The sequence below is a fragment of the Onychomys torridus genome, chromosome 1 (assembly GCF_903995425.1).
Source record: "Onychomys torridus chromosome 1, mOncTor1.1, whole genome shotgun sequence".
Classification (NCBI taxonomy): Eukaryota; Metazoa; Chordata; class Mammalia; order Rodentia; family Cricetidae; genus Onychomys; species Onychomys torridus.
The window spans coordinates 158252115-158274309 of record NC_050443.1 but is presented as its reverse complement, the minus strand read 5'-3'; the positions used below and the strand labels follow the sequence as shown (position 1 = coordinate 158274309).

General features: G+C 39.2%; 1 pseudogene; it reads right to left on the bottom strand.

Annotated features, from left to right (window-relative positions):
- Window positions 1-3717: 3717 nt before the first annotated feature.
- Window positions 3718-22195, bottom strand: part of LOC118578266 — a 100999-nt pseudogene continuing 82521 nt past the window's right edge.

Sequence of the window (22195 nt, the reverse complement as noted above, 5' to 3'; positions counted from 1 at the left end):
AATAGAAAAGATAGTTATGTATGAACAGTCTTTTCAATGAATCCATGTAATCTATTATAGCATGAATGTTAAAGAGTCGTATTAATAAAAACAAACCTGAATCCAGGTATTGGGGTGAATGCTGAAAGGTCAGAGAAACAACAAGCCATAGCCACCTCACCTTGCCAATTCCTCAGCTGATCCTGTTTCCTCAGACTGGAAGCCTCTGAGTCCTCATCTGAATGAATATCACTGCTGCACAAAAGCCTAAAAGCTTAACCAGCTAGTTCCTGGTTTTCACACCTTATATACCTTTCTGCTTCCTGCCATCACTTCCTGTGATTAAAGACTCTTGTTACCATGCCTGGCTGTTTCCAGTGTGAATTTGAACTCACAGAGATCCAGAGGGATCTCTGACTTTGGAATGCTAGGATTAAAGGCATGTATGCCAGCATTTTCTGGCCTCTATATCTAGTGGCTGTTCTGATCTTTGACCCCAGATAAATTTATTAAGGTGCACAATATATTGGGAAACACAATACCATCACAATCTATGATTCCTTAACTATTTTTGTTCCAGACTTGCTATGGGGAGGGCTCTTTAGACAGTTTTGCCCATAGCATGTCAGCAGCTCTTCTGCAGTCACTTCATGCATTGTCCTCATCATCTTTATATGGTTTTTCTCCATCATCCTCATCTTCAGTGTGTCTCCTGGAAATCTGTGCCAGCTTTTTAATGACTTCTTCCATGGTCAATTTGGCATCAATAGCAAGGAAGGCATCATCTAAAGCCATCTGTAGTTCCCTTCCTTGAGAATCTACAGTTCTTTGATGTTATCAGGAAGATATTGGGCACATAAAAGACAACTTCTCCTCCATGCCTATCATAGACACAAGACACAGCTGTCTCAACTTCCAACTCAGAAATACAGTTGTGAGCACCCTCCACAGAGATGTCAGACTTGCATGGCAGACAAGATTCAGGGCAGTAGGAATATTGGACATCAAACCTTTCCTTTGAGCACTTCACTTGGTTGAGCTGGGAGAGGTAGAACACATTGAACACAGCAGTAGCTGACTAATGGCCACAAAGCCAGCCTGGAGGCTTTCTGGGAAGAAAGAAGAAAGAGGGAATATAAACTTTTCTAGGCTGTTCATATCATGGACTTTTTTCTTCCTTCATCTGTGGCAGATAGTTTTGTTACATATGTTACTCTAGATTGGCAGTAGCGGACTCTTAGGGCTTGGAATGCATTGCTACAGGCTCTTCTGGCTTTCAAGGTTTCTATTGAGAAATCAGCCATTATTTTTTTGGGTTTCCCTTTATATAGGATGGATTTGTGCTCTTCTCTGACAGATTTCAATAACACACACACACACACACACACACACACACACACACACACACACACACACTTAGTTTTTCCAACCATGATATGCCATGAGAAATTCATGATATGCCATGAGAAATTTCATTTCTGGTCTTGTCTTTTTGGTGTTCTGTACAACCCATGTATTATTAGGGAAGTTTTCTTCCATGATTGTGTTGATGATCTGATCTACGCCACTGACCTCTGAATATTCTCCTTCATCTGTTCCTATAAGTCAAAGGTCTCATCTTTTCATGGGGTCTCACATTCCCTTCATGTTCATTTTGCGTATTTTTAATTTTTTGTATTCCTTGTTTATTTTGTCTTGATCCTCTACTGTATCTTTGTGTCCTGTCATTGTATTTTCTTCTTTTTTCATTGATTTGTCAGACACTCTATTGAGTTTTCTACTTGGAATTTTGGGTTTTTCAATCATCTTCATTTCTTCTTGGTTCCTCTTCAGTGTTTCTATCTTCTGATTGAACTACATTTTATAATCCTGTATTGTATTCATCATTTTCAGTGTCCTACTGCTTGTATTTTCTTGGACATCATACAGGTGTTGAAATTTTTCTTCTCTTTAAGTTCATTAGGCTTTTTCTTTATGTCTTTTTAAAATGTGAATTTTTGTTGATATATTTTATGTATATAAATGTTTTGTCTGCATCAGATCCCATTATAGATGGTTGTAAGCCACCATGTAACTGTTGGGAACTGAATTCAGGATCTGTAGAAGAGTAGAGCAGCCAGTGTTCTTAAACACTGAGTCATCTTTCCAGACATTCCTTGATTTTTTAAAGGAAATTTGAGTGTTCTTTTAAATTCTGTGTCCTGGGGTTCATCTTAGGAAAATTTCTTTGGCAAACAGTTCTATAGAACTGATGGATTTTTTTAGAGGGAATACTGCCTTTTTATTTCACAATATTTGTGTTTAGCAATGAGATCTGACCACATTAAATTCTTTTGTTAGTTCTATTTCTGATGTGGACAGAGAAGATTGGGATTGAGTACAGGATGTGTAGGCCACATTTTCTACCACATCAATCTATATATAGATTGAATAGCACGTGCAAATGTTTGCTTGTGTACTAATGTATATGCAGACATATCCCTGTAGTACGCCCCAAGATAAGATCTTAGCAATTCCAGAAAAATTGTCTCCTTTGAGACTAAGACAGAAGGAGATAATCAGTACTGTTACTTCTCATTTGATTGGGAAGAGAATTCAACATCTAGAAATTATAGAAATGTGACTCTCCTGGGACCATTATTCTTCCTTCTGGGAAGAGGAGGGAGGCATATGGAGCATATCATCAGCAATAAGAAAGCAAAATGCTTCTCAGTTCCAACTTGAGAACATAAAGTCAAAAGCATGTTTAAAATGTTGCCTTTTATTGACACTAATTGCAAAGCAGGGCAAGACATGATACTATATGTGTGTTCCTCTCTGAGACTTGTTCTCTACATGGTGGGGCTACTCCTGGACAGTGTTTATTTGTTTCAAATACAAGTACTTAAAGTGACTCTAAGTGATGCTCACCAAAAGGCTTTGGTACCACCTTCCTCTTCCCATTCTGTTTTACATGTATATGTGAGTGTGAGAAATGTGTGTGGATAATTATATGATTATATGAGAGACTGTATGCACATGTACATACACATATGTGGAAGTCAGTCACAGGTGAACCTTAAGTGTTGATTTTGGATGCTTATTTTTTTGAGATAGGGTATTTCACTAGGACACAAGCCTCACTAATTAGGCTGTGTTGGGTGTCCAGCAAGCTTTCAGGATCTCTTGTCAGTTATCCCAGTGTTTGTATTACAAGCACACACACCTGGCCATTACATATATGCCAAAGATTGAATTTAGGTCTTCAGGTTTGTATGTCAAGCACTTTAGTGAATGAAATATCTCTCTTACATTCTTATGCTTCACAATGTGTGGTCCCATATGATGTGTTAGAAACTTTATTTTCTTTCATTTTTTTAACCTGAGTTATGAGCAAGTCTAAGAACACATACACAAATCAAATATATTTATTATTGAAAACATGTAGAAGAAAAATGTCCATGAATTATATTACTATATTAGTTATTTTACAGTGAAGTTCTATTTTAATTCAAGACATGGTGCATGTTAGCAAAAGGGATAATAACACTGTTGCAGAGAAGAGAAAATAGCAATATATTTGTGCAGTGATTCAGAAACTACAAAATGTTTGACAGGTGTTTCCTTGGTCTTGACACAATGGGAATACATGAGATGAAAAAAAGGAAACCTTGTCCCTGATGAGGAAGGCTGTGTGGATAAAGTTCTAGAGGTGACTGTTGAAAACAACACAGCTTAGGCCAGAAAGTCTGTTTTTCTTTAGACAGGAATGAAGCAGAGGTGGTAATGGGTGGCATAGAGGCAAATCCATTGGCCACTGGGGTTGTATCAATGTCTTTATGCTGTGGATATTGCTCTGTATAAATAAAATGCTGTTTGGCCAGTGGCCAGGCAGGAAGTATAGGTGGGACAAGAGAGAAGAGAATTCTGGGAAGTGGAAGCTGGAGGAGGAGAGATGCTGCCAGCCACCGCCATGACAGAAAAGACATAAGGTACTGGTAAGCCACAAGCCACGTGACAAAGTATAGATTAATAGAAATGGGTTAATTTAAAATAGAAGTAGATAAGAAGAGGCCACGGTCATACAGTTTGTAAGTAATATAAGTTTCTGTGTGCTTACTTGGTTGGGTCTGAGCGACTGTGGGACTGGAGGGTGAGAGAGATTTGTCCTGACTATGGGCCAGGCAGGAAAACTCTAACTACAAATGGCGCCCAATGTGGGGCAAGAGTTTCTACCTAAAACCTGGGGAAAAAGATTCTAAAACGGAGCTAAAAACAGCTTCCTAATTGTCTCTCTCAAGTTAATGGCAGCCTGCCAGTTTGAGCTACTATGGCAGGTTCCTGGTGTGTGCGTCTGACCTGCAGTGTGGCGGGAATGAGGCATCTACAAGTGGCACTTTACTCTGCTAAATGGTGGATTTAGTCTTTGCTAGTTAAAAAAAAAGGTTTCCGGGCTATGTGCTGCTTTGATAGAACTGCTTCTGATAGTTGATGGTACACATGGCTCCAGACCCAGAGCTGGTGGTAAACTGTACCACTGCCATGTTGGGAAGCTGAGTTGGGCAGAGCCAGCAGCCACAATGGCATTTCAGTCTTACAAAGATGGATATTACACAGAGAATCTGGTTTGTCTTGTCTTTGGGATTTTTAACTGCAAAAAAAGATTTGATCATAAAAGCAGTTGACTTAAACAAATATATAAATTTTAAAGGTACCTTGACTTCAAAATTTGGATATAAGGATATGTTTCTTTGGAAAAGAGTCTCTGATTTTGTTTCCACAGAAAGCCAGAGGCTATGGATATGTTCCAGATTAAGATACATCTGGTTTGATCAGCCAAGACCACCTAAAACGTCTCCGATGACAACATGGCACAGATGATCCAACATCCAAAATGGTTTCAAGGCAACTGGCTCAGAGGTTTACCCTCATGGACTACTCCATAATCCTAAAATTTTCTTTGTGTCCCCATAAGATACAGCGCTCCCCTCCAGCAGGAAGTAGTAAGAAAAACTATGTCCAATTTCCCAAAATTATCTCAGCTGGCTTTGGAGATGGAATTGGCTCACTCTTTCTCTAAACCTAAACATATTGCTAAAAGAAAAGGTTAAGAAAATTTTGTGTCCCAAATCAGAAGAGCCCTCTGGTGTGGGATAGAAAAAAAACAATATTTTTATTTAAATCAGGTTGATTATAAATGTGTTCTCATTTATAAAAGAAAAGGCGATATGATATAGATATAATAGGATGAAAGGGTAGATTAATGAACTTTTAAAGAACAACAACTTGTTTAAAATATTTTACATTGGTATAGATTTTAGTCTATTGATACAAACAAAATTAATTTTGTTATACTGTGTGTATATTTCTACTCTTGTTTAAGGTATTATGTTTATAAAGCTCATTTAAAATTGTAATGGATAATTAAAATAGATTAATAATTAATCATCTATGATAATCATACTTGTAGCCATGTTAGTTAAGTCTTCTAGGTATACACAGAGATATTTCAGATAGGTAGGTAATCTTCAAATACTTCAAAGACCTACAGAATATGGCATTTAAAATATTTTTAAAATTTAGACTTTCTGGACAGTAAGACATGTCTGCTCCTGGCAGCACCCTTTTACTTCAGAGAGGAGGATGGGCATTGAAGACACTTCTTCACCTTGGCAAAAATAGCCATTTGGGGAAGAAACTATTCTTGCCTGGACTGCTTGATCAACTAGACATACAGGACCCATAGAAAGGTGACCACTGAACTTTGCTTGACAAAATGGTCCTTCAGGTTCCTGCTTCGCAGAGGAAACTGCCAGACATTCTACAGGACAGTGACAAAATGACCAAGAGACTCTAGTACTGTGGGCTGAAGACAAATGCCCCAACTTTACAAAGGGACATTAGGTGACTGTCCAGGCTGCCAGCTGTCTCTGTCTACCCTACAAGACTCCCAAAAGTTGCTTGCATCCTTCTCCCGGTTCTCATGTAATATTATATCCTATTATATCCTTCTGAGGTCTTTGATATGGCTGAAGACTAGACAGTTATAATTTCCTCAGTTATGATAAAAGATAAGTTAGATATAAAACCTTAGACTCACAAATATAAGATAGGATATCTTCTTTAATATTGTAACTGTAATTCTTGCTTGATAATTGTTTTGTTATATGTAATTTTACTATGTAAGAGTTAAAACCTTCCTTTAAAAATAAAAGAAAGGGGGAAGTGCTGTAGATATTGCTCTGTATAAATAAAATGCTGTTTGGCCCGTGGCCAGGCAGGAAGTAAAGGCGGGACAAAAAAGAAGAGAATTCTGGGAAGTGGAAGCTGGGGGAGCAGAGATGCTGCCAGCCACCACCTTGACAAAAAAGACATAAGGTACTGGTAAGCCACAAGCCACGTGTCAAAGTATAGATTAATAGAAATGGGTTAATTTAAGATAGAAGAAGTAGATACCAAGAAGCCTGCCATGGCCATACAGTTTGTAAGTAATATAAGTCTCTGTGTGCTTACTTGGTTGGGTCTGAGTGACTTTGGGACTGGTGGGTGAGAGATTTGTCCTGACTATGGGCCAGGCAGGAAAACTCTAACTACATCTTTAGGGTGAACCAGTGATTTCAGATTAAAATTCTGTAAAATGGTGGTCAGTAATAGAAACAGCTCCATGCATGCCAGGCCTTCTCCTACACAAATCCATTTTCCTTGGTTAAGAAAGTCAAAGAAGATTACTATTCTCATTTGTAAATGTGAGAAACATTGTACTTGTACCTGACATGGGAGACTATTAATGAATGGTAAGTTATTTATTGTAGACCATGAGACCAGCTCCCAGGAATGCTCCAGGGTTGCAAAGACAATGCCTCAGAATAGCAGGACTTAAGGATAATCCTTATCTATCTATCTGAGGGAATAAGACTCATGCAGGTACTGTTGGTTATTCTCTTTATTTCTCTCAAATTCTCTTCTTCCTCTCTTTTTCTGCATCACAGGTAAGGGAATAAAAAGTTACATCTGATGGTCATATTGCATTGCTTACATGAACGATAAGGAGCAGAGCCATTCTGATAACACCCATGAAATAAACTTCAGCTTTCTCATTAGTGGGGCAGCTGCAGCCATGAAGGAATGTACAGGTGCTTCAGTATCTATTAAGGAAATAGCCTATGAAAGGGGTTATAAAGTTAAACTCTTTGTGTCCTAGAAAATAGAGAAATTATGCATTATGTTCTGTATTTCTAAGTGTGATTAACATTCTAAACTAACATTTAAAAGTGTCAGTTTTTCTCAGACTTGGAGGCAGCTCTGACATGAAGCAATCAGTGCAGCTGGGAGTGGGTAACTATGGCAACACTCAGCTGTGCAGGGTATAAAATGGAGGCTGAGGGTACAGTGGCCATGAGATAAGCTGTTAGGAATTTGTGTAGGGAATTAGGTCTTAAATTATCAGCTAGACTTTATGCCTGTGACCTTGGTTCAGCAAGCAGACAGTTGGGAATTTGTCCTTGTGTGATTCATTTGCAGGTGCAGCTAGTCAAATTTGAATATAATTTGAGGTTTTAAATCAGCTTATTGTATGTAGCTGTCTAGAACAGGGGAGGCAGGGCCATTCTCCTATTTGAGCCTGAGACAAGGATATAAAACAGATTTTTAAGATTCTGTAGTCCTCATGGAACAATAGATCTAGTTATGAATCACATCCTAGTTTATTTCTATTTATTAAAATTGTACAGCATAAAAGTAATCATCTTATGACAATCCACAGATGTAATTGCTCATAGGATTGAGATGTAATCATGAGATTACATGTACACATTACATGTGAATGCACTGTAGTGGGAAGATTCCTCAGGTGTTTATGCATATGTGAAATTACAGACAGGAGCAAACAATATGAGAGTTTGTGACCTCATAAGCTTGCTTGAAATCACATTCCTCCAACAACAGGTGGGTTGACACCTGATTTACCTATGGCCGTCTACTGTATTATCCCATGGCCAGCAGCAGTTATTGGATGGGTTGGTAGATGGATGGCTGAATGAAAGGACATCTAATTAGGCAAATAGAAAATCATGGAATGATTTTTTTCTTAATTAACCTATATTATTAAGAAATATATTATTCAAAAATACTGTTCAGCTAAGTGGGTTTGTTCACATTTATAATCAGACTGCATGGGAGATTTAGGAAGAGTCTCTGTGTTCATAATAAAAAAATAACAAAATCTCAACAATTCACACTCTTACAGTTCCTCCTCTTTCTTAACAATTGAACTCCTGGAGCTTCACCTGGGGCCTGGCTGAGGATCTGTGCATCCACTTCCATCAGTTATTGGATGAGAGTTTCAGCACCACAGTTGGGGGTTTGGCCATCTGATCACCAGACTAGGTCAGATCAGGCTTTCTCTCAACCATTGCCAGTAGTCTACAGTGGAGGAATCATTGTGGATTTCTGGGGAACTCTCTAGCACTTTGCTTCTTCCTCTTCTCATGTGGTCTTCATTTATCATGGTCTGTTATTCCTTGTTCTCCCTTTCTGTTCTTGATCCAGCTGGGATATCCTGCTCCCCTAAGCTTTCTTTCCCCAAAACCTTGCACTTCATTACTCCCACTATCGTCCAGGTTGTTCATGTAGATCTCATCCATTTCTCTGTCATAGGTGATCCCTGTGTCTTTCCTAGGGTCCCATTTTCTAGGTAGCCTCCCTGGAGTTGTGTAGCAGTCTAGATTGGAAAAGCACAGGGACAAATAGCCAAACTAATATAAACACATGAATTATGAACCAAAAGCTGTGGAGTCCCCAACTGGTCAGGCCCTCTGGATAAGTGAGACAATTAAATAGCTTGAACTGTTTGGGAGGTGCCCAGGCTGTGGGACCCATACCTATCCTTAGTACATGAGCTGGTTGTTTGGAACCTTAGGCTTACACAGGGACACTTTGCTCAGCCTGGAAAGAGGGGACTGGACCTGCCTGTACTGAATCTACCAGGTTGAATTGAATCCCCAGGGGAGACTTGGCCCTGGAGGACATGGGAATGGAGGGGAGGGGCTGCCACACCTACAATGTCTCCATCATCTCATGATGATCTTGAAGTTCCTGGCACTCTGAACAGAGTAAAAATGCTCTGTTCAAAACCTTCTTTTAATAATATGGGATTTCTCCTTATTATACTCCATTATCTGTGCCTTTTGAAGCATCTAGGAATACAGTCTTTAATTAGAATGTTGCTCCACTTTTGGCATTAATTAATAAGGTTTGAGATATAAATGTGCTGATTTATCCCCAATAACCCAGAGATCTGGGAGTCTTTCTCATTGCCCTAGTCCAACTGAAATTTAACAAGTATTGTTCATTCATGTGTTTTCCAAGTGTACCTGAGGCTCTTTGGTAATTTTCTGTATTTTTGAATAATTGTCAGTACATAGTTGAGCATGGGGGTGAGTGACACAGCAAAAAAGACATGAATATAAATCATGGTGTCTTCATTTTCATAGTGAGTGACTGAAGAGTAAATGAAATTTTCTTTCTTTGATATTTCTGCAATGTAGCTAAAGGAAGAATAAAGAAACCCTACACTCTAGCTTTCTCAATTTTTGACAGTTGATGATCAATCAAAGCCTCAGTTTCATAACCTGAAAGGGAAGAAATCTCTTTATCATGACAGTGTGGGGACACCGAGAGTCACGCTCCTGATCATTGCAAGTCCGCTGGCCATTAGGGAGTCACTGTGTCAACCTTTAGAGCCTCTCATGTCACTAGAGCCATGGAAATAAGCTTCTATTACCTGTGGAGAAAGGCATGAAGTAGTCACTTTTCTTAAAGTTTCCATTCTTATCTAGAAAGTGTCCAGGGTCAAATACCTCTGGGTTGGGGAATTCCTTGCTGTCATGCAACACTGACGAAAGTGATGTTATTATAGTTGTTCCCTATAACAACACACAGAAAGAAATCAAGTTAGAAAGAAATCATAGAGGTCAAACACATTAGGAAAATAACCTAGTTCATCTTCTGCTCCATAGTGGAGGTTAAGTACAAAGAACAGCAGGGACCTTTCAACACACAGAGCAGATAAGGAGCAGGGAGGACATTGAGGCCAGGCACGGATGTGGCTAATGAGCCATCCAGTGACTTTTCACATGAGTACTTGGACTAAAACTTCTCAGTCTCTTCTTCCTTCCCTTCAGATTGGACCCATGCTTCTCTGATCACTGGTTGCTCTAGCTCATCCCTTCTGTATACTCTTCATGTTAATCAGTTTCCAAGTAGAATTATTCATTGAGTATTTTGAACAGAATAGGAGACCATTCATTAAGTACAGTAGGGAAGATTTGGAAAGACAATTACTACTCCTTTTTCTCATTTAAAGAATCTGTCTATCTATATCTGTATTTATATGATAGGAATGTAAATGCAGGGCTATGTGACAGAGTAGAGTGTGCAGTTATGTATGTAATCTATCTATCTATATGAATGCACAGACACAAACGCAGAAATCCATATATGTATATGTGTCAGAATAGTAACGTGAGGACTCTTTGGGAGAAGGAAAGGAAGGAATGGAATGGTGAGGAGAGGGAAAATAAAATTAAACAAAATAAGATGAGGGTAAGATGATCTGGTGACAGCTAAATCAATAAAACTTCTAGGGATACAGAGAAATTGCTGGCTATCCATGAGCATGGGAGGTCTTTCCATTAAGTCCAAGTGGATCAAAGACCTCAACATAAATCAATTACTCTGAACCTGATAGAAGAGAAAGTAGGAAGTAGTCTTGAATGCACTGGCACTTGAGATCACTTTCTAAATATAACACCAGTAGCACACTGTGTGAAAAAATCTATCAATGGGACCTGTTGAAACTGAGAAGCTTTTGTAGAGCAAAGGACATGGTCCAATTAAGAAATGGGCTATAGAACTAAACAGAGAATTCTCAACAGAGGAAGCTCAAATGGCTTAAAGACTGTGTCAAGCTGTTCTTTACAGACAGAGGGTGGCACAGAAGGTGAAGGACTGAGAAGTCTCTAAGAATAACACACAGACACTAGCAGAGACTTCCAGTATTGTAGCTGGAGAGGTTCTCTCCAGGTCCTGCCAAGCCCCTGCAGCCCTGCAGCCCACTTATAAAATAAACACACAGACACTTATACTATTTAAACAGTTTGGTATAGTTGCTCAGGCTTCTTGCTAACTGTTCTTATATCTTAAATTAACACATTTTTATTAATCTATAAGTTGCCATGTGGTTCGTGGCTTACTGGTATCTTAACATGTTGCTTCTCATGGCAGTGGCTGGCAGTGTCTTTCTGCCTCAGCCTTCCTCTTCCCAGAATTCTCTTCTCTGCTTGTTCTGCCTATACATCGTGCATGGCTACTGGCCAATCAGTATTTTATTTTTTCTTTTTTTCTCCTTTTTTTAATCAAAAGTTATATTTTATTTCTTATAAAGTTTGAAAAATATTAATAAAATAATTTACTCTTGCAAAGATTAGTTAATTTAATTTCCTATTTTCTTAGTTATTATGGCAAGACTTTAATCTCAATTTTTAAAGAGAATGTATCTGAAGAAAATGCTACTCATTTGAAAGCTACTTTGCCATGGACCTGAGAATACACTTCAATTCCTAAAAATAGAGTTGCTTTAAATAGGAGAGGACATTTTGTATGTGATTCTGTTTTTTTTTTAAACTTTTTAAAATTATATTTGTGTTTTAATTTTACATATCAGCCATGGGTTTCCCTGTCTTTCCCCCTCAACTCCCCCCACCTTCCCCCCAGCCCCTCCCCTCCATTCCCATCTCCTCCAGGGCCAAGACTCCCCTGGGGATTCATTTAAACCTGGTGGATTCTGTACAAGCAGGTCCACTCCCCTCCTTCCAGGCTGAGCAAAGTGTCCCTGTGTAAGCCCAAGGTTCCAAACAGCCAGCTCATGCACTAAGGAAAGGTCCCTGTCCCACAGCCTGGATGCTTCCCAAACAGTTCAAGCTATTCAACTGTCTCACTTATCCAGAGGGCCTGATCCAGCTGGGGGCGCCACAGCCTTTGGTTCATAATTCATGTACTCCCATTCATTTGGCTATTTGTTCCTGTGCCTCTCCAATCTTGGTCTCAACTATTCATGCTCTTAAAGTCCCTCCTTTTTCTCGACAACTGGACTCCTGAATTACCCTGATTCCTAAACCAAACAAAGATGCAACAAAGAAAGAGAACTACAGACTGATCTCTGTCCTTTTTTATTTATTATATTTTTGTTTTAATTTTACATATCAGCCATGGGCTCCCCTGTCCTCCCACCTCCTGCCCCTGACCCCACCTTTCCTCCATCCCCTCCCCTCCATTCTCATCTCCTCCAGGGCCAAGAATCCCCTGGGGATTCAATTTAACCTGGTGGATTCAGTACAGGCAGATCCAGTCCCCTCCTTCCAGGCTGAGCAAAGTTTCCCTGTATAAGCTCAAGGTTCCAAACAGCCAGCTCATGCATGAAGGACAGGTCTGGGTCCCACTGCCTGGGTGCATCCCAAACAGTTCAAGCTATTCAAATGTATCACTTATCCAGAGGGCCTGATCCAGTTGGGGGCTCCACAGCTTTTGGTCCATAATTCATGTGTTTCCATTATTTTGGCTATTTGTCCCTGTGCTTTGCCAATGTTGGTCTCAACAATTCAGACTCTTACAGTCCCTCCTCTTTCTCAGCAATTGGAATCCTGGAACTTCATCTGGGGCCTGGCTGAGGATCTCTGCATCCACTTCCATCAGTTATTTGATGAGAGTTCTAGCACCACAGTTAGGGGGTTTGGCCGTCTGATCACCAGAATAGGTCAGATCAGGATTTCTCTCAACCATTGCCAGTAGTCTACAGAGGAAGTATCATGGATTTCTCGGGAACTTTCTAGCACTTTGCTTCTTCCTGTTCTCATGTGGTCTTCGTTTATCATGGTCTGTTATTCCTCGTTCTCCCTTTCTGTTCTTGATCCAGCTGGGATCTCCTGTTCCCCTAAGCTCTCTTTCCCTTGAACATTGCCCTTTATTACACCCACTCTCGTCCAGGTTGTTCATGTAGCTTTCATCCTTTTCTCTGTCATTGGGTGATCCCTGGGTCTTTCCTAGGGTCTCCTATTCTAGGTTGCCTCCCTGGAGTTGTGTAGCAGTCTAGTCATCTTTGTTTTACATCTAGTATCCTCCTATGAGTGAGTACATACCATGTTTGTCCTTCTGAGTCTGGGTTACCTCACTCAGGATGATTTTTTTCTAGATCCATCCATTTGCCTGCAAACCTCATGATGTCATTGTCTTTTTCTGCTAAGTAGTACTCCATTTTGTATATGTACCATATTTTCTTTATTCATTCTTGAGTTGAAGGGCATCTAGGTTGTTTCCAGATTCTGGCTATTACAAACAATGCTGATATGAACATAGCTGAGCAAATGCCCTTGTGGTATGATTGAGCATTCCTTGGGTATATGCCCAAGAGTGCTACAGCTGGGTCTTGGGGGAGATGGATTTCCAATTTTCTAAGGAACTGCTATATTGATTTCCAAAGTGGCTGTACAAGCTTGCATTCCCACCAGCAGTGGAGGAGTTTCCCTTGCTCCACACCCTCTCCAACATTAGCTGTCTTCTGTGGTTTTGATCTTAGCCATTCTGACTGGTATAAGGTGGTATCTCAGAGTCATTTTGATTTGCATTTCCTGGATAATTAGGGATGTTGAGCAATTTCTTAAATGTCTTTCAGCCATTTGAGCTTCCTCTGTTGAGAATTCTCTGTTTAGTTCTATAACCCATTTCTTAATTGGACTGTTGGGCATTTTGATGTCTAATTTCTTGAGTTCTTTATATATTCTGGATATCAGCCCTCTGTCCGATGTGGGGTTGGTGAAGACGTTTTCCCATTCTGTGGCTGTTGCTTTGTCTTGTTGAACCATGTCTTTGCTCTACAAAAGCTTCTCAGTTTCAATAGGTCCCATTGATTAATTGTTTCACACAGTGTCTGTGCTATTGGTGTTATATTTCAAAAGTGCTCTCTGGTGCCAATGCATTCAAGATGACTTCCTACTTTCTCTTCTATCAGGTTAAGAGTAACTGGATTTATGTTGAGGTCTTTGATCCACTTGGACTTAAATTTTGTGCATGATTACAGATATGGATCTATTTGTAGCCTTCTACATGTTGACATCCAGTTATGCCAGCACCATTTGTTGAAGATGCTTTCTTTTTTCCATTGTACATTTTTGGCTTCTTCGTCAAAAATTATATGTTCATAGGTGTGCAGGTTAATTTCATGGTCTTCAATTCAGTTCCATTGGTTCACATGTCAGTTTTTATGCCAGTACCAAGCTGTTTTTTATAATGGTAGCTCTATAGTAGAGCTTGAGGTCAGGGATCATGATGCCTCCACAGGTTGTTTTATTGTACAGGATTCTTTTGGCTATCCTGGATTTTTTGTTTTTCCATATGAAGTTGAGTATTATTCTTTCCAGATCTGTGAAGAATTGTGTTGGTAATTTGATGAGGATTGTGTTGAATCTGTAGTTTTCTTTAGGTAAGATTGCCATTTTTACTATGTGTATCCTGCCTATCCATGAGTATGGGAGATCTGTCCATTTTCTGACATCTTCTTTAATTTATTTTCTCAGGGATGTAGCTAGCGTTTTCCTGCCTGGCCCAGTCAGGACAAATCTCTCTTACCTGCCAGTCCCACAGTCGCTCAGACCCAACCAAGAAAGCACACAAAAACTTATATTGCTTACAAACTGTATGGCCGTGGCAGGCTGCTTGTTATCTACCTTTTTTATCTTAAATTAACCCATTTCTGTTAGTGTATACTTTGCCACATGGCTTGTGGTTTACCAGTGTCTTTACATGTTGCTTTTCATGGCGGCGGTAGGTGGTGTCTCTCTCCAACCTTCTACTTCCCAGAATTCTCTTCTCTCTTGTCCCGCCTATACTTCCTGCCTGGCCACTGGCCAATCAGAACTTTATTTACACAGAGTGATATCCACAGCACTTCCCCTTTCTTTTTTTTTTAAGGAAGGTTTTAACTTTTACATAGTACAATTACATATAACAAAACAATTATCAAACAAGAATTACAGTTACAATATTAAAGAAGATATCCTATCTATCTTATATTTGTGAGTCTAAGGTTTTATATCTAACTTATCTTGTATCATAACTGAGGAAATTATAACTATCTAGTCTTCAACCACATCAAAGACCTCAGAAGGATATAACATTATCTGAGAACCGGGAGAAGGATGCAAGCAAGTTTTGGGAGTCTTGCAGTGTAGACAGAGACAGCTGGCAGCCTGGACAGTCACCTAATGTTCCTTTGTAAAGTTGGGGCATTTGTCTTCAGCCCACAGGGCTAGAGTCTCTTGGTCACGTCTCTCAGTGTCCTGTAGAATGTCTGGCAGTTTCCTCCGCGAAGCAGGAACCTGAAGGACCATTTTGTCAAGCAAAGTTTAGTGGCCATCTTTCTATGGGTCCAGCATGTTCAGTTGATCAAGCAATACAGGAAAGAACAGTTTCTTGCCCAAATGGCTATTTTTGCCAAGGTGAAGATAAATTCCATATGAAGTATCTTCAATGCTCATCTTTCTCTCTGAAGTAAATTGGTGCTGCCAGGAGCAGACATGTCTCACTGTCCATAAAGTCTAAATTTTAAAAGTATTTTAAATGCCATATTCTGTAGGTCTTTGAAGTATTTGAAGATTACCTATCTATCTGAAATATCTCTATGTATATCTAGAAGACTTAACTAACATGGCTACGAGTATGATTATCATAGATGACCAGTTATTAATCTATTTTTAATTATCCATTATAATTTTAAATGAGCCATACAAACATAATATCTTAAACAAGAGTAGAAATATACACACAGTATGACAAAATTAACTTTAAGTTTGTATCAATAGACTAAAGTCTATGCCAATGTAAAACATTTTAAATGAGTTGTTGCTCTTTAGAAGTAAGTTCACTGATCTACCCTTTCATCCTATCATATCTATATCATATCCCCTTTTTATCTTTAGAAAGAGATTGCATTTATTATCAACCTGTTTTCAATAAAATATTGTTTTTTCTCTGTCCCAAACCAGAGGGCTCTTCTGATTTGGGACACAAGAATTTCTTAACCTTTTTTTTTTTTAACAATATGACTGGGTTTAGAGAAGGAGAGAGCCAATTCCATCTCCAAAGCCAGCTTGATAATTTTGGGAATTTGGGCATAGTTTCTCTTACTACTTCCTGCTGGAGGGGGGCACTGTATCTTATGGGGATACAAAGAAAATTTTAGGATTATAGAGTAGTCCATTAGGGTGAACCTCTGAGCCAGTTGCCTTGAAACCATTCTGGATGTCAGATCATCTGGGCCATGGTGTCATTGGAGACCTTTCAGGTGCTCTTGGCTGATCAAACCTGATGTATCTCAATCTGGAACAAATCCATAGCCTCTGGCTTTCTGTGGAAACAAAAGCAGAGTCTCTTTTCCAAAGCAACATATCCTTATATCCAAATTTTGAAGTCAAATTACCTTTAAAATTTACATATTTGTTTAACTCAACAGCTTTTACAATCAAATCTTTTTCTGCTGTTATTAATCCCAAAGACAACACAAGCCAGATTCTCTGTGTAATATCCATCTTTGTAAGACTGAAATGCCTCTGTGGCTGCTGGCTCCACCCAACTCAGCTTTCCAACATGGCGGTGGTGCAGTTTACCACCAGCTCTGTGTCTGGAGCCATGTGTACCATCAAATATCAGAAGCAGTTCTATCAAAGCAATGCATAGCCCAGAAACCTTTTGTTGTTGTTGTTTGTAACTAGCAAAGGCTAAATCTACCACACAGCAGAGTAAAGAGCCGCTTATAGATTCTTCATTCCCACCACACTGCAGGTCAGACACACACACCAGGAACCCACCAGGAACCCGCCATAGTAGCTCAAACCGGCAGGCTGCCACTAACTTGAGAGAGTCAATTAGGAAGCTGTTTTTAGCTCTGTTTTAGAATCTTTTTTCTCAGGTTTTAGGTGGAAACTCTTGCAAACACGTTGGGCGCCATTTGTAGTTAGAGTTTTCCTGCCTATTTTCAATTATTTTATTGAGTATTTTTGCATCAATGTTTGTTCATGAGGGAGATTGGTCTGTAGTTCTCTTTCTTTGTTCCATCTTTGTTTGGTTTTGGAATCAGGATAATTGTAGACTCATAGAAGGAGTTTGTTAATATTCCTTCTGCTTCTGTTGTGTGGAACAATTTAAAGAGTGTTGGTATTAAGTCTTCTTTGAAGGTCTGGTAGAATTTGGCAGTGAAACCATCTGGTCCTGGGCTATTTTTGGTTGGGAGACTTTTAATGACTGATTCTATTTCCTTAGAGGTTATTGGACTACTTAAATGGTTTATCTGGTCTTGATTTAACTTAGGTATGTGGTATCTATCCAGAAAATTATCTATATCTTTTTATTTTCCAGTTTTGGGGAGTAGAGTTTTTTGAAGTATGACCTGATGATTCTCTTGATTTCCTCATTGTCTGTTGTTATGTTCCCCTTTTCATTTCTGATTTTTTTTTTAATTTGGATTCCCTCTCTCTCTCTCTCTCTCTCTCTCTCTCTCTCTCTCTCTCTCAGTCTTTTGGTTAGTTTGGATAAGGGCTTTTCTATCTTGGTGATCTTCTCAAAGACCCAACTCTTTGTTTCATTAATCCTTTGTATTGTTCTCTTTATTTCTATTTTATTGATTTCAACTCTCAATTTGATAATTTCCTGGAATCTGTTCCTCCTGGGAGACTTTGCTTCTTCCTGTTCAAGAGCTTTCAGGTGTGTTGTCACATCACTAGCATGAGATTTCTCCAGCTTCTTTATGTTGGCATTTAGTGCTATGAATTTCCCTCTTAGCACTCCTTTCATAGTATCCCATAAGTTTGAGTATGTGGTGTATTCATTTTCATTGATCTCTAGGAAGTCTTTAATTTATTTCTTTATTTCTTTAACCCATTGGTGATTCAGTGGAGCAATATTCAGTTTCCATGAGATTGTAGGATTTTGTAGTTTTTTTTTTTTGTTGTTGTTGTTGTTGTTGTTGTTGAAATCTAACTTTAAACCATGGTGGTCTGATAGAATGCAGGAGGTTATTTCAAATGTTTTGTATCTGTTGAGATTTGCTTTGTGGCCAAGTATGTGATTGATTTTATAGAATGTTCCATGGGGTGCTGAGAAGAAGGTATATTCTTTTTTGTTTGGGTGGAATGTTCTGTAGATATAGACTAAGTCCATTTGAGCCATAACATCAGTTAAGTCCATTATGTCTCTGTTAAGTTTCAATTTGGCTGATCTGTCCAGAGGTGAAAGTAGGGTGTTGAAGTCTCCCACTATTAATGTGTGGGGTTTAATATGTGATTTAAGCTTTAGTAATGTTTCTTTTACATATGTGGGTGCCCTTGTATTTGGGGCATAAATGTTCAGAATTGAAATTTCATCTTGGTGGATCTTTCCTGTGATGAGTATGTAATATCCTTCATCATCTCTTTTGATTGATTTTAGTTTGAAGTCTATTTTGTTGGATATTAGGATGGCTACCCCAGTTTGCTTAAGACCATTTGATTGGAAAGTCTTTTCCCGGGTTTTTATTCTTAGGAGGTGTCTATCTTTGAATTTGAGGTGTGTTTCTTGTATGCAGCAGAAAGATGGGACCTGTTTTCTTATCCATTCTGTTATTCTGTGTCTTTTTATAGGTGAATTAAGTCCATTGATATTAAGGGATATTAATGGCCAGTGATTGTTCGTTCCTGTTATTATTTTTATTTTTTGTTGGTAGTGTGTGTGTACTATTCTTCTTTGGGGTTTACTGCTGTGGTCTTATCTATTGCCTGTGTTTTCGAGGGTGTATCTGACTTCCTTAGGTTGGAATTTTCCTTCTAGTGCTTTCTGTAGAGCTGGGTTTGTGGATAAGTATTGTTTAAATCTGGTTTTGTCTTGGTAGTTCTTGTTCACTCCATCTGTGATGATTGAAAGTTTTGCTGAGTATATTAATTAGTCTAGGTTGGCATCCATGATCTCTTAGTGTCTGCATTATATCTTTCCAGATCCTTCTGGCTTTCAAAGTCTTCATTGAGAAACTGGATGTTATTCTGATGGGTTTGCCTTTATAAGTCACTTGGCCTTTTCCCTTTGCTGCCCTCAATATTCTTTCTTTATTCTGTATGTTTAGTTGCTTAATTATTATGTGGCGAGGGTACATTTTTTGGGGGGGTCTAGTCTGTTTGCTGTTCTATAGGCTTCTTGTATCTTCATAGGCCTTGCTTTCTTTAAGTTGGGAAAGTTTTCTTCTATGATCTTGTTAAATATATTTTCTGTGCCTTTGAGTTGCTATTCTTCTCCTTCCTCTATCCCTATTATTCATAGGTTTGGTCTTTTCATGGTGTCCCAAATTTCTTGGACATTTTGGGTCATGACTTTGTTGGTTTTAGTGTTTTCTTTGACTGATGAATGTATTTCTTCTACTCTATCTTCAACACCAGAAATTCTCTCTTCTATCTCTTGCATTCTGTTTGTTATACTTGCATTTGAAGTTCCTGTTCATTTACTCAGATTTTCTATTTGCAGCATTCCTTCTGCTAGTGTCTTGTTAATTTTTTCTATTTCCCTCTTCAGTTCTTGAACTGTTTCCCTTATCTGTTTCATTGCTTTTTAATGATTTTCTTTCAGGGATTTATTGTTTTCTTCTGCTTTATTTGTCCTTTCCTCTAGTTTTTTTATAGTGTTCTTCCCATTTTTTGTTTGTCTGTTCCTCCACTTTATTTTTGATTTCTTCTATATAAGGCTCTAGCCTCTTCATGATGTTAATTATAAGGTTGTTTTCTTCTGCTTCTTCCATTCTGTCATGTTCAAGTCTAGTTGTTGGAGAAGTGCTAGGTTCTGGTGATGCTGTATTGCTCTTTATTTTGTTGTATGTACTTTTGCCTTGACGTCTGCCCATCTCCTTGTGGATTCATTCTTGGTCTTATCAATGCACTTGGTCCATACAGAGCTGACAGATTTAGGGAGTCTCTTTCTGATCCAGTTGGAAGCTCTGGGCTGGATGGGAGCTCTTGTCCTGATATGAGGGCTGGCCAGATGGGAGCTGGGGGCTGGTCTCTGAGTCTCAGGAAGTCCCTGGGGTCTCCTTATCTTGTCCAGATGGGAGCTCCCCTTGTCCAGATGGTAGTTCAGGGGCAGGATGGAAGCTCTGGTACAGGGGGAGTTCCGAGAGCAGGTGGTAGCTGGGGGCTGGTCTTTTAGTCTCAGGAAGTGGCTGGGATCTCCCTATCTTGTGCTGATTAGAGCTCTGGCAGGATGGGAGGTGGTGGCTGGTCTCTGAGTCTCAGGAAGTGCCTGGGGTCTGGGGCAGATGGGTGTGGGGTCAGAGTGTGGAGTTCTGCCTGCAGTCTTGGAAAAAAGGGACCTTCCTGCAGGGCCTGCCGAATGGCAAGAATCTGGGGCCAAGTTGGGCAGGTATTCCCAGGATGGCTGGTGCCTAGGCCCGTGTGCTCGGGGCTGGGACCTTGGTGTGGGCCACTCTGGGTGTGACCCCAGGCACTTACCTCTGGTCCAGATGGGAATTCCTGGGTGAATGGTACCTGCGGGCTGATCTCTGTGTCTTAGGAAGTAGCTAGGGTCTCAGGTACATCGGTGTGGGGGCAAGTTGTGGAGATTGCTGGGTCTGCCTGTAGTCTTGGAAAATGGGAGCCTTCCTTCAGAGCCTGCAGAATGGCAGAAAAGTGGGTCCAAGTTGGGCAGGTCTTCCTTGGATGGCTGTTGCCCAGGGGTGTGCCTCTCTGACTATAACCCCAGGCACTCACCTCTGGTCCAGATGGGAGTTCCAGGGCAGGATGGAAGCTGGTGACTTGTTTCTCCAGCATTTTGTTTATACAGAGCAATATCCACAGCATTTCCCTCTTTCTTTTTTTCAAAAAGGAAGGTTTTAACTTTCACATAGTAAAATTACACATAACAAAACAATTATCTAGCAAGAATAACAGTTACAATATCTAGTCTATTTATAATATCTAGTCTATTTGTATTTGGCAAAATTAAAGAAGATATCCTATCTATCCTATATTTGTGAGTCTAAGGTTTCATATCTAACTTATCTTTTATCATAATTAAGGAAAATTATAACTATCTAGTCTTCAACTACATCAAAGACCTCAGAAGGATATAATATTACCTGAGAAATGGGAGATAGATACAAGCAACTTTCAGGAGTCTTGCAAGAGTAGAGAGAGACAGCTGGTAGCCCGGACAGTCATCCAACATTCTTTTGTAAAGTTGGGGCATCTGTCTTCAGCCCACAGTGCTAGAGTCTCTTGGTCATTTTTTTCAGTGTCCTATAGATTATCTGGCAGTTTCCTCTGTAAAGCAGGAATCTGAAGAAACATTTTGCCAAGCAAAGTTCAGTGGTCACCTTTCTATGAGTCCTTCATGTCCAGTTGATCAAGCAGTCCAGGCAAGAACAATTTCTTGCTCAAATGGCTATTTTTGCCGAGGTGAAGATAAACTCCATATGGAGTGTCTTCCCATCCTCCTCTCTGAAGTAAATCTGGTGCTGCTAGGAGCATACATGTCTCGTTGTCCAGTAAGTCTAAATGTTTAAAACATTTTAATGCTATATTCTGTAGTATTTGAAGATTACCTATCTATCTGAAATATATCTATGTATACTTAGAAGACTTAACTAACATGACTACAAGTATGATTATCATAGATGACTAGTTATTAATCTATTTCTTAATTATCCATTACATTTTTTAATGTGCTGTACAAACATAATACCTTAAACAAGAGTAGAAATATACACATACAGTATAACAAAATTAAGTTTAACCTTGTATCAATAAACTAAAATCCATGGCAGTGTAAAACATTATACAAGTTGCTGTTTAAAAGTAGATTTAATAATCTACACTTTCATCCTACCACATCTATGTCCTATATATCCTATCATATCCCCCTGTCTTTTTTAGAATTATATTGTGTTTATAATTAACCTGCTTTAAATAAAAATATTGTTTTTCTCTGTCCCATGCTAGAGGGATCTTCTGATACTGGACAAAAGAGTCTCTTAACCTTTTATCTTTTTTTTTTTTTTTTTTTTTTTAGCAATATGTTTGTGTGAAGGAGTGAGCCAATTCCATCTCCAAGCCAGCTTAGTATATTTGGGAATTTGGGTGTAGCTTCTCTTACTACTTCCTGCTGGAGGGGGGTGCTA